Raw genomic sequence first — 16,843 nt, 5'->3', positions numbered from 1 at the left:
AGTTTGATTTAGTGCATTTGTAATATAACAGAAAGTGGGCATGCAACAGGAAAATACTCAATATGAAGCACAAAATGAATTGGAATTATTGATAAAAGATCACTTAACAAGTAAAAGTAGCAACCAATGGTGGAAGCGTAGATATTGAGTGAAGGATATCCTGCATTAGAAATGTACAATTATACTAAATTAATCCAGAAAGAGTAAAGTATTGATTGAGTCCAGTTTAAGACAGTGCAGGTTCATAGTTCCTTGAAAGTAGAATTGCAGGTAGATAGGATAGTGAAGAAGGTGTTTGGTGTAATTTTTTTTATTGGTCAGAGTATTGAGTATAGGAGTTGGGAGGTCATGTTGTGGCTGTACAAGAAATTGGAGTCCAGTTTAAGACAGTGCAGGTTCATAGTTCCTTGAAAGTAGAGTTGCAGGTAGATAAGATAGTGAAGAAGGTGTTTGGTGTAATTTTTTTATTGGTCAGAGTATTGAGTATAGGAGTTGGGAGGTCATGTTGTGGCTGTACAAGAAATTGGTTAGTCCACTTTTGGAATATTGTGTGCAATTCTGGTCTCCCTCCTATCAGAAGGATGCTCTGAATCTTGACAGGGTTTTGTATAAGATTTACAAGGATGTTGTCATGGATGCAGAGTTTGAGCTACAGGAAGAAGCTGTATAGGTTGGGTCTTTTTTCCCTGGAGTGTTGGAGGCTGAGGGCTGACCTTATAGAGGTTTGTAAACTCATGAGGGGCATGGATAGGGTAAATAGGTAAAGTCTTTTCCTTAGGAGTCCAGAACTAATTGGCATTCATTTATGGTGAGAGGGTAAAATTATAAAAGGGAACTAAGGGGCAACGTTTTTACACAAAGGGCGGTGCATTTTTTGGAATGAGCTGCCAGAGGACGTGGTGGAGGCTGGTACAATTACAACATTTAAAAGGCATCTGAATGGGTACATGAATAGGAAGGGTTTAGATGAATATGGGCCAAGTGCAGGCAAATGGGACTAGATTGGGTTTGGATATCTGGTCAGCATGGACCAGTTGGACTGAAGAGTCTGATTCCATGCCGTACATTTCTATGACTCTATAACATTGATCATTCACAGTATCATCGTATTACGGATTGTTGTGTAATTTAATTTGCAAAAATATGTTTTCAATTAACCTTGGTTGAGACACATGACATATCTATGGGATTGGAACAGAGACCTTTTGTCCTAACATGACCATTGCACTGTAAAAGTCTTCATCAATAATCTGTGTAATTAGAGATGGTGCAGTTAACAAGCTGAAGCTATGATCATTGTTTGATTAAGGTCAGTTGAGTGATCCCTTTTTGTGAGAGAACTGAGTTATGAAGTAAAACTGGAAGAACTTGAATTTTCAGTGTTAAAGACAGACAACTGAGAGAGCCTCTGAAGCCAAATACAGTGACTAACATAATGGCATATTATACCACTTCAAACAAAACCCATGACCAGACAATGAAGGGCCATGGGTTGATGTTTATATTGAGCAACTTAAGGATTGACTTCAGGAAGCCCTTCAAATGAAATATGTGCAACATGTAGAACAGATTTGGGGTATAGAAACATTGAGGGTCTTTCTACGTAGGAAATCTTGAAAAGAAGAGATGGGGAGAAACGCTATTAGGTTTTTAACTATGAATACAAAATCAGTTTCTGAATTGTAGCAAACTGGTCTGCAACTTGTTTATTTTAACAACTTATAGAATCCCTACATTGTGGGAGCAAGGCATTTGGCCGAATAGAGGGTCCACACCAACCCTCCGAAGTGCATCCCACTCAGACTCAGCTCCCTACCCTGTAACCCTGCATTTCACATGGCTAATCCACCTTGCCTGCACATCCCTGGACACTATGGGGAATTTAGTACGACCGATCCCCCCTAACCTGCAAATCTTTGGACTGTGCAAGGAAACTGGAGCACCAGGAGGAAACCCATGCAGACACACGGAGAACATGCAAGCTCTACACAGTCACCCAAGGGTGGAATCAACCCCAAGTTCCTGAGACTGTGAGGCAGCACCACTAACTATTAAGTCACCATGCCAACTTGTACTTGTGGTACAGCAATTTGTTAGTCTTTTGGGAGAAATCATAACATTTGAGAAATATGTTGTTGCTCCAAAATATAAACTAGTGATGCCATTAGTGTCTCCGTTTCACTCTGAGTGTTTCCCTGAACAGTTATCAATGGTACAGACATCATGGTGTCAGATACATTTTAAAGAGTAAACCAGAAGCAAAGCCAGTGCATTAGATGGCAGCAGCCCAGCAGCCTCTCAAAACATGGGTCCCTGCTACAGCCAGAACATCATGTGCATGGTCAATTATACTTCCTCCAAGTTGCTGGCTGGCCTCTGGTACTGCCAAAGGATGTATTGCAGCACAGCAACAGGTCAAAGCCATTCAGTCCCTGGAGTTTGCTGCACCAAGCTGTTCAATCATAGTTGAGGGATATCAAACCCTCTCCATATCTTGTTCTACCCTTACCCAATTAAACTTATCAATCTCGGTCTTGCATTCTTCAATTGTTCAAGCAGCCACACCCTTCTAGGGAAAAAAAATCATCGACTTTTATCCTTCTTTAAGGGAAAAAAAAAGTGCTTTCTGTTTCTCCCTGCAATGCTTAATTTAAGGGTCAGATCATCAGAATACAGACCAATTTTATGTAACTGTTCCTCCTAATTTAAGTTTCAAAATGCAGATCATTCTAGTGAACCAACACTGTAATCATTCCAAGGTTGGTACGTCTTTCATGAGCTGTGGTGCCTCAAACTGAACATGGCAGTCCAGAATGGTTTTGGCCAAGGGACCACGTAACTAATGCATTCCATCCTACACCTTTGTCAGTTGTTTTTATGTGCGATCTCTGGGACTTTTTGACATCACTGAGGTCTCCTTGGCTTTAAAAATACCCCCATGCCATCTGTTCCTTCCTAATAAAACAATTGGTCATGCTGGTAAAACAACACCCTTTGTATATGGGCTGCATTTCAAAAGTACAAGAGAGAATACGAATCCAATTTGCATGTCAGCATTAAAAACGATCTAGCTGTCAATAAACTTCAGGGCAACTCAATGTGAAAACAAAAGGTAGTTGGAATCGTAAAAAAGATTTTCAGGGAGCTCATAGAGTGAGATTTGGTATAATTATCAGGAAATTGGTTCAGAGCAACGACTGATAATCACAGAAGTACTGGGTTTGAAATATCACAGTCTAAGATTAAAATAAATGGAGTCATACCTTCAAATGTTCGTGAAAATGCATGGCTATATCACCTTTGCGCAACAACATTGTGACACAGTTTTCAATGAGAAATTGAAAAGAGCGATGGAGGCGATGTAGTGGTATTATTGCTGGATTGTTAATCTAGAGATCCAGATCACGTACTGGGAATCCAGGTTCAAGATAGAGTCATAGGGATGTACAGCATGGAAACAGACCCTTCAGCCCAACTTATCCATGCTGACCATAAGATGAATTCGATAGAAGGAAAAAGCTAGAATCAAAAGTCAAATTATAACCATGAAACCATTGTCGATTGTTGGAAAAACCCAACTGGTTCAATAATGTCCTTTAGGGGAAGGAAATCTGTCATCCTTACCTGGTGTGGCCGACATGTGACTCCAGCCCACAGCAATGAGGATGACTCACAACTGCCCTCTGGGCAATTAGGGATAGGCAATGAGTACTGGCTGGGCCAGCGACACCCTCATCCTGCGAATGAAGTTAAAAAAAAAGAGCTTTTTGCAATTCAGTTACAGGCTAATTGATCTCTATAGTGTCAAGCTTCATATCTGTCCCTCCAAACTCATCCAATACAATGCAATTATCTCTAATGGATTCAACAACAGCAGGGTTTTGTTCTTGGTTCACTGACAGATTTTGGATAAACTGGGGAGGCAGGAATGCAGCCTGACTGGATTCCCCACTTCCGGCCGCTGGGCTGGATTGGTACAGAAAGTTAAGCTACCTTCCTGCACACGGATGTTTAACAATTCCCACTTTGCAGAGCCTCTGAGAACCAGGGTACGGATGTTCCCAATGAGCAGTCAGGCCCCATCTAAGGCAGAATCCTGGCCAGTGTAAGGAGATGGCCTCCTGCCAGAGAATTTAGTAGCCAGAGCTCCGTTAGTCATTTTCAATGATTATGAGATAACCACAGAAACACCCACCCATCACCTTGTGGATGGATGGCAGCCTGGTCATTTTTACCTCATCTTATTTACCCTTGTTAGAGAAATTTGCAGAGCGTACCTCCAACTCTCTCCTCCTTACATCAGCTGCTTGTACCTCCAACACTGGGGACACAGTGCTATGCAGCTTCCTATTTGCTCTCCGTCCTTGGGAACCAGACCTCAGATTGGGGTCCTCAGATGGTGCCACTTTGTCAGCTAGCTTTTCAAAAATCACTCCTGGTATTCCCTCACTGACAGCTCCAGGCTCCCGAGAGTTCAACTCACGGACAGCATCAAGGATTTGGAATGAAAATCCAGGCCCTTGAATTTAAATTCCTCCAAGGTGTAACTCCTTCCCATTTCTGTAACCTCCTGTAGCCCTACCACCCTCAGAGATGTCTGTGCTGCTCTGACCTCTCTGTCATTTTCCACTTCCATTGCCCCAATACTGAGGCTTTGGCTTCGTTTATCTCGAACGCTAACTCTGTAAATCCTACTTCTGTCTCCATCTTTAAACTGTTGCTTAAAACTTTTGCAAAAGGCCTATTATTTTGGTTTCCGCGTACATTCTAATCACCCACCCTTTGGTTTGTCTATGATCCACTGAAGCACCCAGGTGTGTGAAACGTTATACACCCTTCTCTTGGACGAGTCGTTAAACCAGGGTCATGTTGGGGGCTGTAAAAGAAGCTATGGTGTTATTTTGAAGAAGAGACAGTGATGGAGGTGTTGGGGGGTTACCAAGCCACCATTTGTCCCTCAAATCAACATCACAAAAATAAATTATCTGATCGTTATTGCACTGCTGTTTCTGCTGTGAGCACGTTCTTGCTCCCAATGAAGGACCACAGCCTCTTTGCTATTAGGCAGCTGAGCTCCTCGTTATAAGTGATCGAGCTGCCTATATAATTCCTGGTTGTGTTCTGCAGGAGTTGCTGGTGGTTAGGGGGAGCAGGTGGGCTGTGGGCGGGAGCAGGAAACGCTGCAGCTTGCTATGAAATTAATGTGGGACCCAAAAGTTGCATTCCTGTTTCTCCTACCTCCACAACAGTAGAAGTCAAATAACTTCAAACTTACCTTTCAATTGTTCACCTCCAGGAGCAACTTTAAAGTTCAATTTGCCAAGCGCCTGAAGAAACCTACCTGCAGCCTACACGCTCAGTCACATTTTCACATTTCCATTTTCATATGCAAATGCATTCCTGCCAGTTTCAGACATGCACAATGGAAGCTGAATGTCTCCAAGTTTTTGATACCTACCTGATATGGTATCAGCTCCTCACCCATCAAACTGAATCTTTATGTACCTATGAAATAGGAGCTGTAGGATTGAATCCTTACGTCCTTGTCTGCTGACTCAGGTGGATTTAAAAGACATTGACACTATTTGAAGAAGTTTCTCAGCCAACAATCTTTCCTGGACAACACTCTCAAAAAGTGAGCTCCCCTGCCATTTGTTAGCTTTCAGTGCAATCTCAGTGAACACACGCTGACTGTGGTTTTAGATTGCCTAAGTTAAAATGATGACTGCGCTCCACAGCATTTCCATGAGTTGTACAATCCTGACTTCTTGACGAGACACACTATAAATCTACAATTGTTCTGGTTATTTGTTTTCTTTTTGAAGAGGGGAGTTTAGGTTCTGGAGCCTTCTACCTTTTAAACAATAATAAGTTTATGCTGTTAAGTACTGGGGATTGGAATATGAACATTGAACATTTCAAAGTCATAGGTAGACCTCACCTCCCTCAACTCCCCCCACACCTCCAATCACTGGCTCAACATCCTGACAATCCATCTCGACCGATTTCTCCTTGCTGACAATTCAAGGCAAGACAACGTTTTGGGACTGAATTGTGGCATCTCTGTGCTGTTACTTTGAGCTTGGGAAATGGTTTGAAGGTGGCACGGTGGCATGGTGGCTCAGTGGTTAGCACTGCTGCCTAATAGTGCTTGGGATCTGGGTTGATTCCAGTCTTGGGTGACTGTCTGTGTGGAGTTTGCACGTTCTCCTCGTGTCTGTGTCGGTTTCCTCAAGGTGCTCCGGTTTCCTCCCACAGTCCAAAGATGTGCAGGTCAGGTGAATTGACCATGCTAAATTGCCCATAGTGTTCAAGGATGTGTAGGTTAGGTGCATTAGTCAGGGGTAAATGTGGGGTAAGGGAATGGGTCTGGGTGGGATATTCTTTGGAGGTTCGGTGTTGACTCGTTGGGCCTGTTTCCACACTGTAGGAATTCTTTGGAGTTTGAATCACGGAGGGACAGGATAGTTAAGCAGGCTTTAGCACGCTTGCCTTCATTATTCAGACCTTCTGAGTATAGGAGTTGGGACATCATGTTGAGATTGTACAAGATGTTGGTGAGGCCTCTTCAGGGGACTTTGTGCAGCTCTGATCAATATTATTGAACTGGAGAGGGTTCAGAAAAGGTTTACCAGGTTATTGCCAGGAACGGAGGGTTTGAATTATGAAGAAAGGCTGGGACTCTTTTCACTGGAGCGTAGGAGGTCAAGGGAGTGACCTTATAGAAGTTTGTAAAATCATAAATAAGGTGAATAATAAAGGTCTTTTCCTTAAGGTGAGGAAGTTCAAAATTAGGGGGCATTTTTTAAGGGGAGAGGAGGAAGTTTTAAATGAGAGGCAACATTTTTAACATAGCAAATGGTTCGTGTGTGGAATGAACTGCTGAGGAAGTGGTGGATGCAGATTCAGTTACAACATTTAAAAGACATTTGGGTTGGTACAAGAATAGGAAAGGTTTGGAGAGATATGGGCCAACAGAGGCAAATGGGACTAGTTTAGTTTGGGAACATGGTCGGCATGGACTAGTTGAACCAAAGGATCTGTATCCATGCTATATGACTCCATGACTCTGTAAAAGTGTGCTTTATTCTTTACAGTGCAAACAGGGATCCTAAAAGGCAGAGTGATTCCTCATACTCAGTAGCAGCTGTTCTGTGGGTCTGCACTCTTAAGGCTTAAGCACTGAGCACTGAATTCTGCTTCAAAGCGTGTGATGGAGGCCGTTCGGCCCATGGTGCCTGTGGCATCTCTTTGAAAGAGCCATCAATTAGTCCCAGCCCTGTACTTTCCCTGAAGCCCTGCAAGACATTCCTTTTCAAGTACACAGCTACACATATGGCAGTGATCCCGCTGTAGTTATTTAATGATAACAACATACTGTGACAATAAGGATTGAATCTGACTCCCACTTTGAAATCCTTGCCTTAATTTGAACGGGCCACGCCAAACAAAGTAAGGCATGTTATTTATCTGCGCTCAGCACGTTCACCTCCCAGCATCCATCACATGCAGATCAGGACACGATTGCTGATTTCCCTTTGAGGTTCAAGGTAGACAGTGCCGTCGGGTCTAATTAACTGTGAGAGCTGCTCTCTTTTACTATTACACAAAGAATTCAGAGGCTTGCCTGTCTGTTTATTATTTAACAGCATTGATTCCCTGAGCATGGCAGCTGAGTTTAATTCTGTGGAGCCCTCTTTGCTGGGGACAGGCAACGTTTTCACTGTGAGCTTTACAGCAATGCTTTTTCTGGTTCTATTGATGATGTGGTCATTTCATTCCTAAAGTTGAAAGAAGAAATTTATCAGTTGGTTTCCAGCCAATTAAAACTCCCAGCTGTGAGAGCTTTAAGAAAGCAGAGGAGTTTCACTTTCAAAGTGGACAGTGGGGGAGCGGAGAGACAGGAAAGAAACAATAAATAAAAACATTGAAGTGCAAGTAGAAGAGTCAAGCAACGTAGAAAAGAGGGAACAGATTACCAGGTCACAGTTGTTTGATAGCATGGGTGACTCAGTAGTTAACATTGTTGCCTCACAGTACCAGGGGCATGGGTTCGATTGCAGCCTCAGGTGGCTGTGTGGAGTTTGCACGTTCTCCCTGTGCCTGCGTAGGTTTCCTCCAGGTGCTCTGGTTTTCTCCACAGTCCAAAAAGATGTGCAGCTCAGGTGAATAGGCCAGGCTAAATTGCCCTCAGTGTGCAGGCTAGGTGGGTTAGCCATGGGAAATGCAAGGTATGAGGGAGAGGGTGGGTTTGAGTCAGGTGCTTTTTGGAGGACTGGCGTATGCTAAGTGGCCTGCTTCCACGCTGTCGGGATTCTATGAAGATTTTAGCTTGCACAATATAGCTGCCATATGCTATGCTATATTGAAGCACACCAAACCCATTGATGGCACATTGGAAACTTTTAGATTTTTTTTATCAGAGACAGTAAGAATGGGATTGTCCACAAATGGATGGTTCTCATATGTGTCTTTGTTTGTTGACATAAATATAAGTATTTAAATTATTAAAAATAAAAGGCGTAATAATATAAGAAAATATCAGTACAAGACGGCGAGCATGGTTGGAGGTCACAAATGAGACATCATTACCTCCAACAACTGGGTAATTTTAACCTTTGTTGAGAAGACCACCTAAGCAGAGGTGTTCCGTTTGAAGTTACATCACCATGGGGTAATTAAGATGTATTTTATGTACACACTACAAGCTGATTGTAGTCAACAGTAATCAAACTACAAAGGCAAGAAACTTGCTAACTGCCAAAAACTCGTGATGACTTATAAAAACTGATGCTCTTCTATCATTTCAAACAAGGCAGACCTCAGGCTGATCACAAGTCATACCCTGAATTTAAGGTGATTATTGTCTTGGAATTAAAAGGTATTCAGCAGATACCATACCCCTTTAAACGAGAATGTTGTTTCGAGAAGGAGCATTTTGAGTGCACAGTGACATAGGGCAGATCAAGTTAAATGATATGCAAAGTTGTTTTTTATTAATTCTAAAATCACAGACAGAGGAAGAGGTGGAAATAAATAAACATTCAAATGTTCTGTTGTTGCTGTATTGCTGATTTAAGGGTGTGGTATCCTCAGAATTACCAACTAAGATCATAATTGGGATTCTGGTAAATTTGTAGTGAAATGATATTGGTCACATTCTAAGTATTCAAAGGGCAGGAGTGGTACTCCTGCTTAGTGATGATTCTATAACGCACAATCGATTAGCCCTGGAAATGAGGGAAATAAAATCAATTCTGTTCACCACAGGAAGGATACATTGGCCATGGAGAGATACGGTGCAGATTCATCAGAATCAGAGGGTTAAATTACAAAGACAAGTTACATAAATTTTGTTCGATTTCCTTTGAGTCTCAAAGGGTGGAAGTGATTGAAGTGCTTGAAAGGATTTATTGCGGTAAATTAAGACAGAGGAACAATTTCCTCTGGTAGGGGGAGTGAATGAGAGGATGTAGAGTTAAAATTTAGGAGGGAAATCAGGAAGCAATTTTTCAGATAATTCTCTCTGCCAAAAATAATCTCTGGACGCTGACAGTTAAAACACTGAAGATTGAGATTTTGTTCAGGATCAGCAAAACTGTGGAAAGGTGGGAAAAAGGGATTGAGGGCAGAGGTTAGGCATGGTTTAACGGAATATGCAGCTGAAGGGCCTAGTCCTGAACTGATGAGTGGAATATAATGCTGTCTCTCAGGGCAGGCTCACTGGAAGGGTTTCATTTGGGTGGAAGCATGGTAAATATAGAAACGTCCACCTGCCAACCTCTGCTCTGATTACCTCACTGGAGGCCTTGCCCCCGGATGATTGTTCCACCCAGCAGCGGGTGAGAGACGTATAATATCTGAAGCCTGAAAACCAAACCCAGTCAAGGTTGCTTCTGGGCTTTGCAAGGGGTCCCTCTTTCAAAGGGACTCATTGTCTGAGAGAGGGGCAAGGTGCCAGGAATGGTGGGGATTGCACTTACAGCCAAACTCCTGTCCTTGTGGTGAGCTCTCTTTCCTTCTTCCCCCAACTCTTTACAATCCCTACCCTGTGAGCCCCACCACCCTGCCATCACTCAGCCCCTGCTGGGTCCCTCGACAGTCTTGGCTGTTAGCCTCTGATTGGCTAACAGCTCTTAGGTGTGGAACTTTGGACCTTGGGGTCTTCGATCTTGGGGAAGGCCCATCTCTGCCTGGTTAATGTGCCTGAGATAATATGGTGGGCCCACATAGGGCTCTTGTTGGCTCTTCATCTGGCAGACAAAACATTTATTCCTTCCTTTAAATAGTGCTCTATAAGCTCCTAAAAGCTGTAGGACCCTTTAATTATAGTCAGTGCTTGAAACATCCAGATTTCTATATTGAACATGCTCAACAATTAAGTTTCCACACGTCTGTTGTATAGAAAATTCCAAAGAAATTCCTCTTCATCTCATTCTGAAATTGTGTCCTTACTTGTTCTGGCCTCACTAGTCAGGGAAGAATTCTATCCATATCCATCCCGCACTTTCTCTAAGATATGTTATTTTTTATTCATTTTGGGGATGAGGGTGTCGCCGGCTAGGCCAGCATTTATTGTCCATCTCTCATTGCCCTGAGGGCAGTTAAGAGTCAACCACATTACTGTGGGTCTGGAGTCATATATAGAGCAGACCAGGTAAGGATAGTAGTTTCCTTCCCTAAAGAGCATTAGTGAACCTGATTTTTTTCTCCCAACTATTGACAATAGATTCATGGTCATCATGAGACTCCCAATTCCAGATTTTTATTGAATTCAAATTCCACCATCTGCGATGGCAGGACTTGAACCTGGGTCGCCAGAACATTACCTGGGCTTCTGGGTTAACAGTCCAGTAATAATACCACAAAGGGGTTCAGATTCAATTAAAATCTCCTCTCATTTTATAAAACTCTAGACAATGCAGACCAGTTACTTCAATCTCTCCCAATAGAACAGTGTCACCATTCCAAGGAATCTTATGAACTTCTATTGCACTCCCTCAATGGAAAGTACATCTTTCCTGAGGTAAATTGCACATGATACTCCAGGTGCACCTCACAATTGCAGCAAGACATTATTTGATCCTGTATTCAAATCCCCATGGTATAAATGCCAACGTGTCATTTGCCTTCCTAATTATTTGCTGTACCTGCCATGCTAGCTTTTAGTAACTCATGAACAAGGACACCCATGTCCCATTGGGCATCAATCCTTCCCAACCTCTCACCATTTGAGAAATTTTCTGTCTTTATTGCTTTTTTTCTGACTGTTGTTGTGTTGCCTTAGTCTTATCAGATTATTGGGGCTGCTCTCTCATTAGAGAGAAGTGACTGGTGGTATTTTAACCTGAGGGCCATCAGACCTGGGAAAAGATTGAGAAGGACAGTCCTTCGTGGTAACCTGAAACCGATGATGGGAATTGAGCCCACGCTGTTGGCATCACACTGCTCTGTAAACCAACGATTCAGACAACTGACCTAACCAATTCCCTTTTCTGACTATAGAGGATGATTTCACATTTTTCATGTTACGTTCCATCTGCCATTCACTGGGCCTGCTCGAGCTCCCTTGAAATCATCTCACATCCTTCCCACAACTTACTTCGTCTTGGCAAATTTGGAAATATTCCATTTGATCCCCACATCTCAATTGTTCCTGGAGTGTGAATAGCAGTGGTACCTCACTAATTACAGCCTGCCATCTGGCAATTGACCTGTTTATTTCTACGGTCTGTTAACTAATTTTCAATCCCTGCCTGCACACTACCCTAATCCTGTGTGCTAAATATGTTTGCTGATACATGGAATCTTATGAAATGCCTTGTACTTAATGGTCTCCTAAATCCTCAAAATGGCAACCAGGATGAACACATCATTACATATCTTTGTTAATGGATTTGTATCATCTAGCATTAGCTTTGAAGATGAATTAGTTAAAGACTGTATAGCAGTTGGCATGTGGGAATAAGGGATTAGCCAACTTGCTTCATTTCAAGGAGGATTTCAAATGGGAAGAGACAATACAATTTACGACACAGCTTGGAGTCAGTCAGTACTGTGAGGAACTGCTGGGCATTCTACCGACATAGTTGTGTATCACGGCATCATTGCCCTCCCGATAGCCTGCCAAAATGCCCAGAGAGCAGGAATCGGCATCATCGACAATATCAGGTTGTACACAACATGTGGCTACAGAAGGAAACATAAGTGCGATGAATGTCCAACCAGGGAGTTGATTGTTATTATGTGGCCAATTGGGTCATTTTAGAAAATATTTTAAATCAGCCGCACCACAACAACAAAGAAAAACTCCTGCAAAAGGAACACTTTCAGAGAAATCACACAAGGAAGATGTTCAAGAACTGAAAGATACAGAATTAAAGGTGAAGCCAGTATTCCTGGGGAAGGCGAGACAGTCAAAACAAATTCTGGTCTATCAACTGGAAGATACAAGGTTTTGATACAGAATTTAAACTTTGACACAAGAGCAGCACCATCAATACAGGCAAAGTTGAAGTCCGTTAAGGTCAGACTAGCAAACATAAAACTCCAAGATACAGGATCTTGAGGTGCTTGAACAAATCGTCATGAAGCTTGGTCACAGATGACAATAAGTCAGTGAAACATTGAGGAACCAGAATACTTCACTGTTGGGCAGAAACCCATATATTCATCTAGAATTCTTGGGCAGAATAGATATAGTACTTGAGAATGTTGATGGGAGATAATTTCAACAGGAATTTCTAAAGCTGTACAAAGGTTTAGGCAAATTGAGTAGCAGTGACACATTAATCTGCAAGAACATACTAAATCCTCATAAGCTCACAGGAGAAATACTCTACCTTTGATCAGAAAAGTAACATCTCGGTTAGACAGCATGATGGAAATCAGGGGCATATCACCAGTGGCAGAACAGACATAATGATGCTTAGGGTTAGTAACTGTTCCCAAGTCAAATGGAGAATTGTCTGTGAAGCTCACTCCGTTAAATAAAGGTGTCAGGAGGGAAGTTGTTGGCAACAGCTTGGTAAATTTAGAGCCAAGCCTATTTCAAAATGTGATCCAGTAGTGGTTTCTGGCAGATCCCCTTAGACAAAAAGTCAAGATTGCTGACCAGATTTATTCCACCATTCAGACAGTATTGCTGACCACATTTATTCCACCATTCAGACAGTATTGCTTCAACCATTCACCATTTGTCAGACAGATGACTTCCTAACGCATGATAAAATGAAGAAGGAATAACGCCAGGGTGTAAAGATGCTACAGAATGCAAACTTAGCTCAAATGACAATGCCTGTTCTCCGGAATGGTGATTAAATTTTTAGAATATATTATCCAAGAACAAGTCATGGTGGAAGACAAGAGCTGTCAAAGAATTTCCATCATCAAAAGGCGTAAATAATGTATAGCACTTAATAGGCATGGTGATTCAAGTGAGAAGGTTTATCCCCATCTTAACCAGTTATATTCAACCTGAAAATGGGCCAGCAATGATGCTGGTGCCAGAAACAGCCTGTAACCTTTGAAAGGATAATAGGGAAGTTACTTTCTGCTGATGTTTTAGTGGATTCTAACCCAGGTTATTCATTGTAGTGACTGTCAATGCATCGTGCTCAGAACTGGAAGCCATTCGTATTCATGTACAAACTGACAGAACACAGAAACCAGTTTATTTTGTAGTGAGAGCTTTGAGGGAGACCAAACAGAGGTACACAGTCATGTAGAGGGAAGTGTTAGCAGTTACCTGGGGATGTGAAACGCTCGCAGAATACCTCATGGAATTGAAATTTCAGGTCAAGATGGGCCACAAGCCTTTGGTAACATTATTGAGATTGAAAGAAATTGGGATTGACTTCTATGCATTCAAAGATTCAGAATTAGGTTGATGAGATACCACAGGCTATGTTTCAGGCAAACTGCAAGTGATGGCAGCTACACTGTTGAGGACAGTACTGAATTGAGGAGAAAGTGGAGATTTTAGTATTGTAAGAGAAGTAGTGCTGTTATTCTACAGCAGTAACCAGCTCTTTACCGGCAACTGAAAGAAAATGCAACTTTATATAGCTCAGAAATCTGACAAAGAGTACACAAAGATCCAAGACTTCTGTCTGCAGTGATAGTTCAAATATAGACCAGCAGAACGAATGCTGCAAAGACACCACAAGCAATAACAACAATTGATAATAGTGGAATATTTATTGGTTAATGACCAGATAATATTGATACCAAAGATAACAAGGAGATAAATTCTACAGAAACACCACGTTGCTCATCTAGATATTAGGAAATGTAAGCGTACGACAATAAGTGTAGTGCCAGGTATATAGAAAGATTTTTTTCATGCCAAACATATGTCATAAACAGGTAAGTATCTTCAGAGTAAAATTATTTCATCAAGCCTTCCAGGAAGGCTATGGGAAAAGTTAGCAACAGATTGGTTCAGTTTTAGACAGAAGATGTATTTGGTCCTTGTGAACAATTTTTAAGATGATTGAAGTGGCCAGACTTCACTCAGCCGCAGTGCACTCAGTGATGAGAGCACTGAAACTGGACTTAAGAAGGACTTTTACAACAAATGGGTGCCATTAGGCTGGCTTTACACCCTTCAATTCAAATTTCATCATCTGCTGCGTGGAATTTGAAGCCATGTCACTGGGACATTAATCTGGTATTCTGGGCTACTAATCCAGTGAGATTATCACTACACCACTGCCAGGGGCTAGTGAGGGGAGCTCTATTGCAATGAAATAGAGTCATCGAGATGTACAGCACGGAAACAGACTTCGGTCCAAGTTGTCCATGCTGACCAGATATCCTAAACTAATCTGGTCCCATTTGCCAGCACTTGGCCCATATCTTTCTAAACCATTCCTATTCATATACCCATCCAGATGCCTTTTAAATGTTGCAATTGTACCAACCTCCACCACTTCCTCTGGCAGCTTATTCTATACACGTACCACCCTCTGCTTGGAAAGGTTGCCCCTTAGGTCTCGTTTAATCAAAAAAGAACCCACTCTACTTATTGTTGTAGATTTACAGCAAGGTTACACTTAAAAGAAAAACTGCACTTAGCTTCTCCTGTACTGTGGACTGTCCCCACAGGTTCCTCCAAGGTCAAGTGTGATTTTCACTGTTTGTTCATTTTTCTTAGACGCATGGCAATGTCCAGAGATACTTGAACCCAAACAGCAAAGGCAGTAGATGTGCAGATTCACTGCTGTGTCAGACAACAGTGTCAGGTTTCTTTCTCTCATTATGTGGTCTCTGCTTTTATCTCTCTTCCTCCTTTTTAATGTGCCATTGTTTGGATCTTTTTTCCCCAGAAGTTCCAAAATAATGCAACAGCTTATAAAACAGTAATTACTGCTCCTGGAATTCAAGGAAATCACCTCCAACACCTAAAATACCTCAAAAAAAAGTAGCTCTTAGAGCCATTCCTTAGATGTTGCCAGGCCTGCTGAGCTTATCCAGCAACTTCTGTTTTTGTTATAGTCCAATAGGTTTATTTGAAATCCCGAGTCACCTGCTGAAGGAGCAGTGCTCCGAAAGCTTGTGATTTCAAATGAACCTGTTGGTCTATAACCTGGTATTGTGAGACTTCTCACCATGTTCACCCCAGTCCAACACCGGCACCTCCACATCATGGCTATCAAGAGAATCAGAGTTAATGTTTCAGGTCGAGTGACCCTTCCTCAGAACTGCTAGGAAGCTGTCAGTTTATATGCAGAAGATATGGTGAGGTGAGGGGCTAAGGAGTATATGATAGGTGGAGATAGAGTCCAAAGAGAGAGAAGAGCAGGTGAACAGATGAGAAAAGGATAACAAACTGGCTAACGGGGTGAATGGTTATTAACAGGAGCTGTTAATGTCTAACAATGGGTCATGTGCAATAAGAGACTATGTGATAACCAGGCCTGGTGCATGGGCATTGGATAAGGACATGGGAGAGCTCAAGCCCTAAACTTGTTGAGTTCAATATTAAGTCCAGAAGGCTGTTGAGTTCCCAAGCAGTAATACAGATGGCCCATGGTACTATGGGGAGGTGGCTAAGAGGCAGAAAATTGGTTTCTTTCAGCTCCTTATTTTGATTGAAAGACGATACAAGGGCTTTAAAGCAAGATTTATGACATCTTTTGTTAGTGACTTGCTATTCACTTGTTATGTGTGTTCTTTACCAAAACCAAAATAAAGGAGACACATCTTGAAGTGATGACTTTGTTTTTCCATTCTGGAGTCTACACCATCAAGTTGATGAGCACCAGTGGAAACTTCTTAACTCACTGATGAGAAGCAAGGCCCAGAATATTTGACATCAAAGACTTGAGGCATTTTGTTGCTGTGTTCATTTTCAGCTGCATTTTATAGGGAGAGTTTTATAATGTGATGCCATATTGCTGTCAATGATTTTTACTACTTTGGCACCTATCAGAATTATTAACAAAATATAAAGGAGAGCGTTCCAGTGTCTCCATCTTTATTTTATGACTTTCTTATTTCCTCTGCCTTTCTCTCCCATTTATAATTGTTGGCCCTGACATTCTACGGGGACTGTATTCTAACTCTGCTAGAACACCGACTGGAGTTCAGTGATAATTTCTCGCTTTACGGCTCCGTCGTCATTGCTCAGAAATGAATCTTGCATGACTGGTGTTGTGGACCAGACTAAATCCCTTCAAAGTATTCAGAAGATAGTCTAGGCCCTAATGTTTTCTTATTTTAAAGGTAAATGTAAGGTGTTGCATTCCAGATACAATTCAATTGGTCAAACTATCGGATTTAAAGCAAAACACACTTTATTCATCCACTGTGCAGCATGGTGGCACAGTGGTTAGCACTG

The 16,843-nt window shown here is 42.0% G+C and overlaps 1 protein-coding gene across 3 annotated transcripts in view; it reads left to right on the top strand.

The window, feature by feature from the left end:
• kremen1 (kringle containing transmembrane protein 1) overlaps positions 1-16,843 on the top strand; it is a 240,069-nt gene that overhangs the window by 138,178 nt on the left and 85,048 nt on the right. The window lies entirely within an intron of this gene.

Source organism: Chiloscyllium plagiosum, chromosome 25, assembly GCF_004010195.1.
Source record: "Chiloscyllium plagiosum isolate BGI_BamShark_2017 chromosome 25, ASM401019v2, whole genome shotgun sequence".
Classification (NCBI taxonomy): Eukaryota; Metazoa; Chordata; class Chondrichthyes; order Orectolobiformes; family Hemiscylliidae; genus Chiloscyllium; species Chiloscyllium plagiosum.
Note: the sequence above shows the minus strand (reverse complement) of the source record. Positions and strands in the feature narration are given on the sequence as shown.